Below are 16,394 nucleotides of genomic sequence, written 5' to 3' on the forward strand. Positions count from 1 at the left end.
TCGCCGTCAAGCTTAAAGCGTCATGACAGAGCATTAAGGTCGTCTAGTCGATTAGTCGATTAGTCGACTAGTCGGTGCAACCCCTAGTGTACAACTGGTGTATGTTCAGTGGCTAGAAAATACCCATAATGCACTGTGACAGTCACACCGGCACCTAATGAATTCCTGCATCTTGCCAGAAGATGCCGCCCACAGATGAATCATCCATCCATTTTTCAAATCGCTGGTCCAATGTGGTTACAGCATAATATCATACAAGTAGGCTATACATTTCTTTTTATTGATTGATTGATTGATTGATTGATTGATTGATTGATTATTAAAAAGTTTAATTATGGTTTTTACATGCTAGTTTCCATGATGGAGTTCAAGATCAGTCTTTGCTATACTGGAGCTGCCAGTTTGCTACATTTCAAATAATTATTAAACAGCAAGCACAAACTATGCAAAAGCGGCAGCCCTGCAGCCACTCAGTGTCCGAAATCACTCACTCATTTTCATTCACTCCTTCAAGTGGATTATATTAGTGGAGTAATGTGGGAATAGTGAATGAGGGTTTAGGAGGGCGATTTCGAACACAGCCTAGGGGCCTGATTTACTAACACGTTTTTTTGTTTGGCGTTAAAAAATACTGTCAGGATTTATTAAATAGAACCTCTGCACCTGCTATCAGTTAAAATGTTCAGCACCCAGAAGCTGTGCAAAGGTGAAAGAAAGACAGACAACAGTTGTGCGTGTGATCAGCTCCGGTCTTGCTGTGTTTTGATGTGCCACGCAGCAGACTTTATAGCGATCCACCGCACTCACATAGCGCCCTCTAGCGGCATGGAAGTACTATTTTTTCCGTCAATGCATTTTCACATACAGGGAATATATTGCACACTTAAACTGTGAAGAAGCTGACCTTATTGCTTATGCATTCGAAGGAGTTTCCGTTTCAGGCGGAAAATTCATGGGAGGAGAAAATTTACGTCAGTTTGCTGGTGTTTGCACCTAGCCTGACAAGCCAGACTCACATCAAGATGTTTGGTCTGGAAACTCACCATTGACAGAGCTCAATCTGAGGGGAGGGATACAAGGTTGTCTTTCAAACTCCCTCTGCACGCAATAGGATAGCACGACCACCAACCAGAGCAACGAAGGTGAAGCGGAGCTCGTTGATAGATGAAACATTCGCTGTATCCAGTCAAAACTCCGAACACATCTTCCCTTCTTAAGAATGACTTCAGTGCCGTTCTTTGTTCTTTTCTCAAAGAAAAGCTTAACTCCAAGTCTTCCAGAGTCAAAGCTGATTCGAAAGACCGCCGTTCGCCAGGTTCTGTGTTTACTAGAAGCACACAAACACAACTCGGCCGTCGTCATTATGGCCCCGCCCACCAACTCTATACACGATGTGATTGGCCCGGCAAGAGTTTGGCGATTACAGCTCAGATCTGTATTGAGAGTTGCTAGACGACACTCGCGGGCAGATTAGATTTGCTGCCGCTAGGGTGCGTCTAGATTTCTAGGCTAGTTTGCACCATTATTTACCGCCAAAAAGAGCATGTCTTAAACCAAACACTAATAGGTAGCTCGCCTTGGTGATATATAAAAATGATCCGGCTGTGCCTGTCATGCTAATTATGCCCTGTTTGGTAAATCTGGCCCTAGAAATAAGGCAAATGGTGATAATGAAAACTAAGACTGAAAACTAAACAAGATACATACGACAGTAACAATGGCTGTGTCCCAATTCGAAGGCTGCGATGGTCAGACTGAGCTTTGGTAAATGGGATGGTCCAGCCTGCAGAGGACTGTTCTTCTTGCCTAGCAACTGTGAAAGCTGCCGTTGGTGAGCGGCAGTAACGTTTGCACTGAACTTTGTTTTGAAAGCTAGCCTATATGAAACTGTCTGAAATCAAAAACAGGGTTCACAAACAGTCTAAATATGTTCACCATGGTCAATTTCCATTTATAATAAATAGTATAAACTATGTATAATCGTATCTTAGCTATAAGTCAACATCTGAACTGCTTTAAAGTTTTACTTTTTTTATTTTATTTTTTTATCCTGTCATGGCATGTAATGAATTCTGCGGTAGGCAAACCCGCAAAGGATCCGTCTGTTGTATCCTTATGGGAAAAAACAAAGGATGCATTTAAAGGAGCATTTGAATTGGGACAGCCCTAATATGCTGCAAACAGTGCAGCTTGAGGAAATATATAACTTGAATATTTAGTTTAAACTTGTCAAATGCCAAAATATATTACAGAATGTACTTCAATGGGCAACAATTTCCACATAATACATTTGAGGTAATGCCAAATTATAATTATAAAATATACAGCTCTGACTCTGAGACATTGATTTTTCAAAGTTAAGTGGTCTTTGAATTTTTTTCAGAGCTGTATTTTGGACAATGTGTATATAAAAATGGCTCTTCAAAGAGAAACATATTCATGTGAATTTAAATTATTAGCAATATATTTTGGCCAGGGTTGTATATTTTCATATAAGATTTTAAAATAAATATGAAAATATGGTAACACTGTACAGTGTCCTTGTTACATGTTACATACTTACTTACCATAGTAACAGACATACAACTAAGCCTCAACCAAAGTACTTTAATATATAATTAAACTTAAACAATGTCACCATAAAATAAAGTATAACTGAAAATACATTAAAACATATGTTTTTGTAGTGTGTATGTTTAAATGAGATTGTATTGAACTTTTGGTTAAATTAAGCATCGTTTCTGATTCTTCGGGTTCTATTCTGGCAGCAGCAAACATTATTTATAAAAGAAAAAACAATACACTTTTGTACACTTGGCCAATGGTGCAGGTGTTTGAGAGCTGGTGAAGATGATGAAAAACAGACGGAAGAGATTTCAGTTCCTATCATCATGGCTCTGACCAGCGACTTCACACAGAGGACATTGTCCCTGGTAATGAGAATTTAATCTTAGATGGAGCCTCTGAGCCCAGCGACACAACACAGCTCTAAAAAGCTCTGGGAAGCCTCTCCAACTTCCCCTGGTTCCATTGTACTCAAAAATGACAGGATACAGAGGGCGGCCTCTGGGTTGCACCCAGTTTGTTTTTCCTAAATTTGCTCTTCGCATCCAAATGGAAGCAAACAACCTCCTACACTGTCATTTCTCAAAACATGTGTCACAGACAATTGACCTTGTACTGGCAGCAGCACGTAAATAAATGCAGGGGCCTAAACAGAATGAAGCTCCTCCGAAACAAACAGGGAGGGTGGCATCTGAAATCAGCCCCAGATGGTGAGATTGAGCTGCTCTTGAAAAAGGACGACATTATATAAGTGGATTTGAGCCCAGGAGCAGGAGCCTTGTTTTGAGTGCTTGATGTAGGGGAGCTAAATTTGGAGCCTGATCTAAGAGAGACAGACATGGATGACTTAAAATAGCTCAAATACCCCAGTTTGGTCACTTGGTTCCTTTTCACTTTTTTTTACCACAAAGACATGCTCTGTGATATAGCTCATCTCCTCTTGTAATGGGGGATATCATATCAGTTTGTTTATGTATAGCCCCGGGGGGTGAGGAACTAGATACAAGATACAAGATGGCAGATTTGAAATCCTTAATTAGGTATTCAAAAATGTCTTATTCTAAACAGATGTATTTGTAAGTTGTGTTTATGTCTCATGAAAGGCTCGAATAAGATATTTTATTAAATAATAAAATACATTTTCACCAAGTCTGAACAAACACTATAATATATTATAAAATAATTTCAAACTTTTTCCAAGTACCACAGCTATTCACTCTGACTATAATGTTGAATTTTTATCCGATAGAAACAGAAAATCGAAATTGATCCCCATGGACGGCAATGAGATTCACTGAGATTAAACAATGGATTTAAACACATTTTACCCCCCAAACACCTTTTTTTCTGGAGAACCCCCTCCCCCGAGAAGCTATTGTTTCGGCCTAGTTGCCGCGTTTTGTTGTAAAAACTTGGCAACCCTGTCTGCATGTGTGCTGGAATAAACAATCTTTGCCAGTGTTGTTAAAAAAAAAAGAATTTAAGGATACATAGAGTACTTACCAACATGATCATCATTTCTGGATGCCGAGTTGAGTTAAAGGCACAATATGTAATGTTTCAGCATTAAAAATATAAAAGATCACTATATCTATGTTATATATTTTTTAAAGTTGTGTGTTTACATTATCCCGACAGTTCTAATTAACTTCTAAATCCAGAGAAATTAATATTTTAATTCGAAGACACGGACCGTGTCTTTATTTCCGTTATGTCGCCAGTCTTTCACGTCATATCCACGTTTGCGTCTTGCTTCCTGCGGAACTCGGCGGAACCATAGATATCTATGGGCGGAACCGCCAAACTCAAAGAGGAACACTGACAGACAGTATAAGGGGAACCCCCGTATAAAAAAGTCTGTATGATAATGGATCATGACTACTCTTTGCCTGTACGTTTTGCCAGCTCAACAAAGCGCAAACGTAAGGGTGAAAAAAATGACCCGAGAAGATTTTGGGACAGTAGAAGAAGCAAGAGACGTGTAAACCTTGGAGAAGCCTTTGAAAGATGGCGAAATCTTCGTGACAAGCTCGGACTGCAGAGAGATGCTGATCTCGCTTGTGTTTTAATAAACAGGTCATTTAAGTAACCATTCAGCTAACATAATAATCATATAATCATAACATGCTGTATGTTTGCATATTGCATAGCGATCTTGACCACATTGAGACGCGTTTAGCTGAATACGTAATGTTATACATTTTGTATCGGCTTTTCAAACAGGCGGATTCTCTGTTTTTGGAGACTGAAAGAGCTATTTTTTAAAAAACTGATTCAAAAGTATTTCTATCCGTATATTTGGTGACACGATGATGTCATGTGTAAAACGCAGATGGACGAGCTATTATTGGTTTTATATGTAGCTGGAGAAAGTAACGTTAGCTTCATAAGGTAATATGCCACTATCTTTGTCAATTAATATAAGGTGACCGTCACTTTTATCATATGTTAATACTAGCTACATATAATATTGATTTAATAATGATCTACTTATTCATATATCTCCGAGTTCCAAAATAAATGTTTATTAGAATGATTGATGAACGTGGGGAGCGACACAGCGCGTGTTCCAATGAACAACGTATTGCAGGTGCTGGTTCTCTCATTTACTGTTTTATGTTGGTAATGATAAACTAAATTGAAATGTATTTCCGTATTGAACAGTTGATATACAGAATGTTTGACAATCGCGGATGCCATGTCAATATATCTATAATTTGAGTAACTCAAATTATGATGCGCGGTTAATATGTCAACATAGCCTACCAACTTATAGGTATGTTGGCACAGCGACCGCCCTCTCAACATTCTGTCTCACACATTATCTAACGTTACTGATAAGTTTGTTAAGTAACGGTAGCTTGCTGCTATTTCATTAGATTGACATTACATAAAGTGAAAAGCCGTAACTAAACTTAACAATAATAGAGATGTAATATAACAATCAATTACCTTGTCAGTGAACATGTTTTCTGCTGGAGATGCCAGATTCGCTGGTTGACAGTGGCAATAATGACAACAACTCCCATGAGCCCACGCACTTTCCCGATGTCACCAAAGTACGTCAGTTGTTATTATTTTGAATGAGTGACCCCTAGTGGCCAAAAGTTGCATACTGCACGTTTAAGCTTTTCTCTGAGAAAAGAACAAAGAACGGCACTGAAGTCATTCTTAAAAAGGGAAGATGTGTTCGTAGTTTAGCCGACCGGATACGGTGAATGTTTAATCTATCAACGAGCTCTGTTTCACCTTCGTTGCTCTGGTTGGTGTAGCGCTATACTATCGCCTGCAGAGGGAGTTTGAAAGACAACCGTTTATCTCGCTCCTCGGATTGAGCCCTGTCTATGGTGAGTTTCCAGATCAAACATCTTGATGTGGGTCTGGCTTGTCAGGCTACATCTGTCCATCATCATCTAAAGCCCGCCCTGATGATTTCATTGCAGTTTTGTTCTGGCATAATTAGTCCTCTATGGATCAAGTCCAGACCGAACCACCCAAGCTCAAATGTTGTGGGCGGGGCTGGATTCTGCTGGCATCCAGGCTAGGATGGTCTACTATTTCCGGTCAGAATTCAAAGTACAGATCGACGCACACTCTAACGGCTGATATTGCCCCCAATCCTTTGCGAGTTGGATGAGGATTCGATTAGTACAGACGCGGATAAAAATATAAAAAACTACAAACATGGCGGTTGTGCGAGTCTTACGGTTAAGTAAAGAGATTCATATAAAGGGCTTTGAGTGATCAATTATCAGTATTTAACCTGACAAAAACATATTTATTCAGTGTTGTCCACATTATATCTCACCTGAGCAGCACTGTGAATTTGTGTAATGACACGTTTGGTCGTAAAGAACTTTTACATAAATTGTTGTTGTATTTAAACTGCAAACACATTAGGAGAGTCTCTGCATTAAAGACCCACACATGGTAGATCAACGAGTGTCTACATTTCTCTCCGATACGGTAGGAAATTAAACTGAATGTGGAGAATTTGAATGTTGAATGAGTATTGAATGAGTTTGACGAATCTGACGATGATTGACAGGGGAGTGATAGGATGCACGTTACAGCGACAGAGTCCGTTAAAGATGGCGAAGTAGTATGTCCCGAAGCTTGCATACTTTTCTGCTACACACTCAAAAGTATGTACTTTTTCTTCACAAAAAGAGTACATACTTTTAGGACGTAGTATAAGTAGGCGAATTGGTGCATCTACATCTTCAGTGCATCACGCCCATCAAAACCCAGCGTTCAGGAGAGAGCCTCAAAACCAGTGTAGAAAATAGCCTATTACTTCTTAGTTATGATGATTTTGAATGTTAAAACCACCCGTATGTCATTAATCGACCTCACGACAACAGTATAAAAAACTTTTTAAAAAAACAGTTCATGACACCTTAAAAATAAAGTTGCCAGGGAGAACCAAAAATGGGTTTTCACTGTGATGCCATAGAAGAACCATTTTTGTTTCCTCAAAGAACCGTTTTGTGAAAAGTTCTTTAAAGAACCTTAATTCGCATACTAAATAGTATTCAAAAATAGAATTACTGTAGTATGTCCCAAATTGTAGTTGAAAAGTGTATTCCAAAGATACCCTGGATGGTCTACTATTTCTCTACTATTTCTATGGATGGTCTACTACAAATGTTCTTTCTAACCATTTGTACTTTTTGTGCAATGGAAAGGTTCTTTGGATATTAAAGGTTCTTCATGGAGCCATACACCCTGCCAAAAAAACATTTCAGAACCTTTATTTTTAAGAGTGTAGGGATTATTAAAAAAGTATTGGTTGGATTTTAACCATTATAGGCTGGTTGTTTACATGAACTCTGAATCTGTGTTCACACCTTATAAAAGTGCATTTTGCATAATATGTCCCCTTTAAGCACCAAATCAGCATATTAAAACTATTTCTGAGGGATCATGTGACACTGAAGACTGGAATAATGATGCAAATAACAGAACAAATAACATTCAAAAATATTGTAAAAATAGAAAATCGTTCATTTGCAATAGTATTTGCCATAATATTTCACAGTATTACAATTTTTACATCTTATAAAATGATTTTTACATAATAGGCCCCGTTTAACAATAATAATAACCCAGATAGATGACATTCAGTCAGTAGCTTTCTCTTTGCCATTTTCTAGATGCCATCCAATATGCAATGAAATAATCTTTTTACATATATTTGTCAAAGTACTTTTAATTTTAAGAAGTAAAACTTTTAAATAACCTATCCTATAGTATAGCATAGAACTGGTCTAATATTCTGTGACATGATTCACTTTCTTTTGTCTTAAAGCTATTCAACAGTACACAGTTAAGTTCATAAACATTAGTATTGACAGCTGGGCCGTTTAAGAGGCATCTACAGCCTCTGCTGCTGGTCAGGCCACAGATTCACCCCCCTCATGATAAGATTTCAGGGTTCCTGCGGTGAGTGTGGAACTGTGTACTCAGGTGACTGGGGGTAATTACTACAGGGATCGCACTGCAAACGTCAAGCAGGTCTAATCACTGGACAGGATAACGGGAAGACACAGGAAATAGCATATCTAAAAGGGAGGATGAAAGAAACGAGAGTGCAGCATGGAGAGAGGGCCAAAAAATGCTCCGCGACCCCCTTCGAGTTCATAAATGTTCACAAGCAGCTGCTACTTCTGAATGTGATGCTTGAGTATTAGTTGTCTCCAGATTGAACGTCCCCGTCTTATACTTCCTCTGGGACGTCGGAGCAGAAGTGTGGCCCCTCTGTGTGCCCGCATTGTCAGTTGCACGCATGCAACGATGCAGTCTCGGTGAGGCAGGTCTGAATGAGGTTCTTTGAGCTCATCCATTGTAGGAGACAGCTGGCCCCCCTGTTACTTCTTCCCTCACTGGGGGGCAAAGGGCACTCGGCACCAGGGGATTGTGTTTCCCGTCTCATTCATCTCCATTGAGAGAGAACGGCTCCCTCTCTCCGCTTCTCTCTCTGTCTGGGTCCCTCAGAATGACACATTGTTGTTGAGCAGATGACGAGGGTTTGCGCCACAGGCTCAGGAATGTATGGCATGACTAAAGACTTTTTCATGTTTGGGGCTGAACATCAGTGAGGCCTATTCACACCATGCCCGAATTTCTATATGGAAAAACCCAAAAGATTATAAAATGAAACGATAGATCTCTATGAACAGTGAACATTTGTACTGTGATGAATTGCTTGTTATTTATTCTGAGGATTTATTTTATTTTATTTTATTTTTCAGGTATGCTTCTGAGAATGAATCAAGGAAAACTGTATTGCTCAGTGGATGTTCTTTTTATAGTTCAATTTTATATTTGAGTTACATACAATTACATATACACATGTAATTTGATGAAAAATGCAGTTAAAACTGTGATTTTGTGAAATATTAGAGCAATTATCATTGCAAATATTATTGCAAAATGACAGTTTTCTATTTTTAAAAATATTTTAGAATGTTATTTGCATCATTGCATCATTCCACACTCTAAAAAATGCTGGGGTAAAAACAACCCAAGTTGGGCTGGAAATGGACAAACCCAGAAATTGGGTTGTTTGAACCCTAGTAAATGGACCCATTTAAACAATCCAATTTCTAGGTTTGTCCATTTTCAACCTAACTTCAACCTAAACCTAAAAAGTCTATTTTTTTTAATAATCCCCATTAATCATTATCAATCTCTCATAACGCGCTGTTTTATATTTTCCCCTACAGAGTTGGCAAACCCCACCCATGACTGTTGATGATCTTCCCTTTTAGCATAGACACAACCCTGAGTGAGAAGCACAGAGACCGCCATTTCTGTTTACTCACTGTATCAGCTAGCTAGACTATTATAATGTCTGCATGTGTCAAAAACATTACAAATGTTCTTTTGTTGGCTCTACCAATGAACAAATCCATAGACTCCCGGCATCTGAGCCCCTGAGGACACCGTGGTTTAATTTAATTTTTGAACAAAATGTGCCAAAGAATGTTGGTAAAATAATATTTGTGCAAATCATTTTATGGATTACTGCTTCACCAATGAGGGTCAGCACAACGCTGTATTTCAAACATGTAGGCTGCACTCCACAACTAGCCTGACAAGCCAGAGCCACATCAAGATGTTTGGTTTGGAAACTCAGCATTGACAGGGCTCAATCCGAGGGGCGGGATAAACGGTTGTCTTTCAAACTCCCTCTGGATGCGATAGGATAGCGCTACAACCAACCGGAGCAACGAAGGTGAAGCAGAGCTAGTTGAAAGATTAAACTTTTGCCGTATCCAGTTGGCTAAACTCTGAACACATCTTCCCTTCTTAAGAATGACTTCAGTGCCGTTCTTTGTTCTTTAACATTATGTTAAGCCCCGCCCACCGACTCCATACACGATGTGATTGGCCTGACCAGAGTTTGGCCTTTACGGCTCAGAAGTGTATTGAGAGTTGCTAGACGAAACTCGCAGCAGATTAGATTTGCTGCCGCTAGGGTGCGTCTAGATTTCTAGGCTACTCCACAACTGGTTATTTCTGACATTTTGTAAGAATCTCATGAGTGAGATTCACCTGCTTTGTTGTTGATCCAAGTATCCGAAGATTGTGTAAAGGATCCGCCCCATTTCTGGATGGGGGTGGGGAGCAGCAGCTCATTTGCATTTAAAGGGACACACACAAAAACGGCATATTTTTGCTCACACACAAATAGGGACATATTCGACAAGCTATATTATATTATCTGGGGGGTATTTTGAAATGAATCTTCACAGACACATTCTGGGGACACCAGAGATTTATATTACAACATGTGAAAAGGGGCATAATATGTCTCCAAAATAAAATACATAAATAAATAACAGCTGAAACGTTAGTAACATTCTTAGTTCAACTTAAATAAACAATAATACATTTCAAATTATAATATATATATATATATAACCTTTTAATCATAATGTAAAGTACATTTTTAAGTACATTCAACTTGGATGTTGTTTAAGCAATTTCAACTTCAATTACACTAAACTTTAAAAAAGAAAAGTGTATCTTGTATTACTTATAAAAAAATTGCTTAACTTATTTTAAAAATATGTATGTAAATATTGCAGTTGGCTCTGTATCTATTAAAATACATAGTAGCTGACTTATAGGAAACAGGTCCCTTGCAAGGTGATTGTTGAATGTCCTTGGAAACCCATGATTCAGATCACCAAAATGTCGAATGAGTGTACGAATGCATTGTGTTCGCTAATTATTAATTTGGATATCCTCACTTAGTGGCGTATCCTCAAATTTTAATGTCTGCCGTCTAGCAGTCGTCGGATGCGACATTCTTCATTCTGGTATGGGACTGGATGTTTTGTGTAAGGCGTCTCTCTGGGGAACGTCTCACTGATACAATAGGCAGTCAGCCCTGGCTTGTGTCCTGCCTGAAGCCTCATGCATTTTATTGAGGCACACCAACACCAGCTTGCTGGCACACTCCTCCTCCAGGCTTTATTTTCTTCTCTCACCCCTCCTCGTCTCTTTCTTTCTTTCCTCAATGAGGCCCTTCCTGTGTTTACCCAACACGGCGCTTCTCAACTATGTCATTATATCTCAATATCATCACCCCTGCCCTCTAAGAGATATCCTTCAAGCACCAACCACCACGTCTGTCTACCTTTTAAACACCAGTTTTAGATCTAAAAGATTGCACCTAAAAAAATCTAGTTCTGCTGATATTCCTCTTCACGTAAAGGCTCTTCAGACCAATTAAATACATAACCTTTGAGAGTCTCTCGCAAATTAAAACTGTTCAGTGTTTATTTTTCTTGATGCTAAATCTAGATGTTAATCATTCCACTGTGTGCATAATTCATGTGTGCTACGTTTGAATTATGCAGACAGAAGAATGATTACACACTTGCCAAAACTGTTGGCCGGGTTTTGTAGACAAAGGCCAGGACTGACTATGGAAAGCTCAGAATAATGGGTTTGTGTTTGTAGCTGCTTCGTTTATTTCCATCTATCAGGCTGTATTTTGACCTAGATTTGTTCTAATAGATTTGTACTACCTTATGAAAATACATTAGCAAAGGTTTTCTTATAATTATATATGATACAGCCTCACAAAGATCACAGAGTGGCTTATTTTCGATTATTTTTTGATTAATAAAAATGCTTAAAAATCAATCAAATATTTTATTAAATTCATTTAATGTTTTATAAATGTTTTATTTATAAAAAGCACGTTAAAAGACTTATATTATTTTACATGTGATTGACTCTTCCACGTTCACTAGTTTGTCTCTTGTCCCAGTCTCAGGGTCTTCCTCAATCAGACACTCAGCAGACTGAACAAGCCTTTTGTTTGAGAGTAAGGGGATACTTCGAGGAAACAGCCCCCCACAGGCACTCTTTCTGCGAGGTTTTTTTTGGTCAGTGGCTGTGTAATGACTAATAGAAATGAGGAGGGTAAGTGCCTGACCAGAGTATGCCGTGCTCCAACTCCATTCCACTCCAGGTTTTCAATGTCACATACTGTTTTAAAAACGTTTATAGCAGGGGTGCCCGATCAGACATTGTTTTACTATAGGGAGATGAGAGGGTCTGTATCTCTGCACTGGAAAAAGCTAACTTGGATCACATGATCATCATCGTGACTGCAGTGAGTGGCAAAAAGGCTGAGTGGCAGCATTGGTTTCAGTGTGAATGCTACGAAAAACACACCAAACGTTTGAGTTTGACTGTACAAACACAGTTGACAAGAAATCTGAGGTATATTTTTAAAGACAGTCAAAAGCTACAGAAAAGATGGATCTCAGTTCACAGAAACAACTGGATTAGGTAGCGAAATGTGGATTTGCAGTTATCATTTTGTGTCAATATGTTGGATTTTAGGGTTAAATCATACTCTATATATTGTATTGTTAAGTATTGTATTGACAACTCATCAATTTGACCCTTCGCTAAGCTCTCCTTAGTTACTGTTGCTACGCCTGTCAAGCTTTCGCGTCTGGCAGGTCTATTACAGTATGTATGCGCCAATGTCAGACATTACCAAGGAAATTGTTAGTCATTTTTGGACAAAGAGAGAACAAGACAAAAGGGACTGCAGTATGCATTCGCGCGAAATATTCATGACATACTATGCAACCGATCAGAGAATAATTACTGTAATGACATAAGAAAGATGGCCGCATCATTATTTTATTTTTACAGATTGGTAGTTATATTAGTAAAATCTGTTTAAGCAATTTCTGTTGCATTATATGCCAACCGTGACAGTTAAAAAATGGGGGTAAAGCACTTTTTTGTCTCAAGTTTGCATGCCTGTAACTCAAGAAATGTGTTTGTTTTTGGTGCTCAGATAGGTGTGCTGTATTCAATCGATCTGATAGCAGGAAACAAGATGCATTTCTAGTTTCAGTATTATTTGTTCTTCAGACATTCTGTTAACACAGTAATATCAACTGTTTAATATGTTACCTACATTTGGTTTTTAGCCATTGAAAATGGGTAAAATGCAACCATTTGGACATGGAGTCACATTGGGGTCACAATATCTATGGGACGGAACTATATAGGGCCTTAAAATTAAAGAATGAGGATCTATAAGGATATTAAGATATCTTAAATACTTTTAGAGTTACAGGCATGCCAACTTTAGAAAAAGAATATGAAGGGCACTCAAAGAGGTATGCAATTGAGCTGACAAAAAAACATGATACATTTCTAGTTTCAACATGATTTGTTTTTCAGATATTCCTCTTTAAAAGAAAAAAATATCAGCTAAGTGACCCACATTTGTTTTTTGAGCAGTGAAAATGTGTACAATTTAACAAATGTACTCATGGAGCCATGTCTATATCTCTAGGATTGAACCATCGAGGGTCTTTAAAATGAAAATACTAAAAGAAAATGTTTGTGTTTGTAAGAATTAGAATATAAAAGGATTTTAAAATATGTTTAATACTTCTTGAGTTACAAGCATGCAAACTTGAGGCAAAAAAAAGTGCTTTTCTTCCATTTTTTACTGTAACTGTTGGCATGTAATGCAATAAAGATAGCTAAAGTAAACAGATTTTGCTAATATACCAATCTCTGTGTAAAAATAAAATAATGATGCTGTCATCTTTCTAAAGTCATTTTACACCCCTGAAAATTTGCTCCAAATCTTAGGTGAAAATTGTGAAAATCTACAAAATACGTAGTAAATATACATCTGTTACATTTATTATTTTGGCTTTCATCACTATGTTTGTCTTTCTACAGAAAAAATTTGCCTCTTTATAAAAACAAAAACATTTAGCTGGGGACCTCTGGTTAAGTTGACACGGAATGACCCATTAGGTGAAATTGCAATGCAATTAGTAAGCTGTTCAAATAAAGACTAAATTAATAGACACATTCATCAAAAGTTCACTTAATCATTTTCTGTAGCTTAAACAGAGCAAGGTGCTAGCAACTTCAAAAACTTGAGTTCAGCATTATGTGCTAGTTGACTTTCACTGTATGGACACATAGCCTACTTTCTTTTACATTCCACAGAAGATAGAACATCATACAGGTCTAGAGCAACACGAGGGTGAGTATGATAACAGATTTTCAGTTTTGGATGCACAAATTATCTATTTAAGCAAAGACAATTATATTTGTCCAATGCTAGAAAATATATTTTTATGGTGACAAGGTTGTACTTGGCCTGAACATTTTGAGAAACACAGGCTTCTAGTATATAGTTTCAGTAATTGTACGTTTCAAATGCTCCACCCTTTCTTTTTCGGACTTTTTGAATAGCAAAATGTCTGTTTTTCCATGTATGAATCTGCCTTTTTAATGATTAAATCTGGTAGAACTACATATCCATTTAAACTATAGTAAGGGTGAAAAAAAGCTGTTTCTAAAACAGAAGTGAAGGATACAGAGAAGATGTGTGTGTTCAGTAAACTGATTATAAATGTCTCACAGCATACAAGATAAAACGTTTGACCTTTTGAGCTACAGTTAGGAGAGTTACTCCATGTCAAAATGCTATCCCATCTTTGTTGTTCATCATGCATGAGAAATATCCACTATGGTTCCTAATGGTAATCAAGGACACACTATACATTTCTCCATTTCTCCGTCTTGGCAAATTGCTCCAACTGATTTCAGCTCTCACAATCAATAGATCCGATCAATAGTTCCACACAGACTGTTACTATGACTATCGCAATTACTTCACAGTCTCAGGATTTCCTGTACTAACCATTCGTTTAATTGGCACCTAGAGTGCACACAGCAATACACTCAACCAAGTGATTTTTTGCATGACTATAATCTGTGGAAAGTGCGTTCTTCTCGCACTCCAATTATTTACTGCAGTTCCTAAAAACAGTACGAGTTGGATTTGCACAACCTTCTGCCGAACAAAAGCACAGCCCTGCGAGGTTGTCAGAGACTATGATTTAACAAACAAACAGTATTTTTTCAAATGAAAACAGATAGCTTCCACTCCCCTTCCTCTAACACACAATGACAGGAAACGATTAACAAGAAGTGCCTTGGAGAGCAGTGGAGGGTGTTGGGTCACTGTCTTGTTTAACAACACAGTGCAGTGAACCCATCCATTCCTTTTTCAGGCATATGATAAGCATGTACACTGCCTGCACTAGCGTGCCGCAGGAACCCGTATCAATCTTAGTTTAATCTACAGTTGAATGTTTTGAATGAACGTAACTGTACGCTGCTTTATGTTGGGTCAGGAACTTAAAGCAGAATCCAAAATGATGATAAAATCCTGGTGCAGCTGGATCGCAGCATAAATGGCCTGAATCCAAATGAGAACCAGTCCAGAAACATTAATCAGTGACATAATGATTCTTTATTATTATCCATTGTTATGAGGCTTGTGTTATTAAAACGGAAAATACACAGATCAGGTCAGGTTTGGCTCTCACTTTCTCTCTCTGTGTGTGTGTGAGTGTGTTTGTGTGTGTTTAGGGATATTAAGGATAATGGATATGACTTTTTTCCAAATGACTTGTCATGCCCTTCTTTAACTAAACTGATTGAAAAGTTATTTGTTAGTGAACTGCGACCACTTATTGTACCTTATAATAATAAAACTGAATTCTATTTCAACACAAAAAGTTCTTGTGTTACCTTAAAGTAGGGTAGACATGGGTAGTTAGCTGTCATTTAGCTAATGCACACCATTCAAAATGACAGCACACTAATTACAGGAACAGCCCCACTGGAGTAACCTGAGGTTAAGCACTTCGGTCAAGGGCACACTTGTAACATGACTGGATTATGATCTAGAAACTCTCCAGGGTCCATTACTGGTTCATGCCTTACTGGGATTGAACCTGTAACCTCTGTGTTAGCGACCTACATCCGGGTGATAATGCCATTTCCTAAGCTCTGTACAAGACTGTGTTTTATACACTGATCTGGCATAACATTATGAGGTGAATAACACTGATTATCTTTTCATTATGGCACTTGTTAGTAGGTGGGATAAATTAGGCAGCAAGAGAACATTTTGTACTCATAGGTGATGTGTTAGAAGCAGGAAAAATGGGCAAGTGTAAGGATTTGAGCAAGTTTGACAAGGGCCAAATTGTGATGGTTATACGACTGGGTCAGAACATCTCCAAAACTGCAGCTCTTGTGGGGTGATCCCAGTCTGCAGTGGTCAGTATCTGTCAAAAGTGTTCCAAAGAAGGAACAGTGATGGACCGGTGACAGGGTCATAGGTTGCTTTGGGAAGTAACATTGCAATAACATTGATTTGGGCAATGTTCTGCTGGGAAATGTTTGGATCCTGCCATCCATGTGGATGTTAATTTTAAGTGTTGTTGCAGACCATATAC

This window comes from Pseudorasbora parva, chromosome 7 (assembly GCF_024679245.1).
Source record: "Pseudorasbora parva isolate DD20220531a chromosome 7, ASM2467924v1, whole genome shotgun sequence".
Lineage (NCBI taxonomy): Eukaryota > Metazoa > Chordata > Actinopteri > Cypriniformes > Gobionidae > Pseudorasbora > Pseudorasbora parva.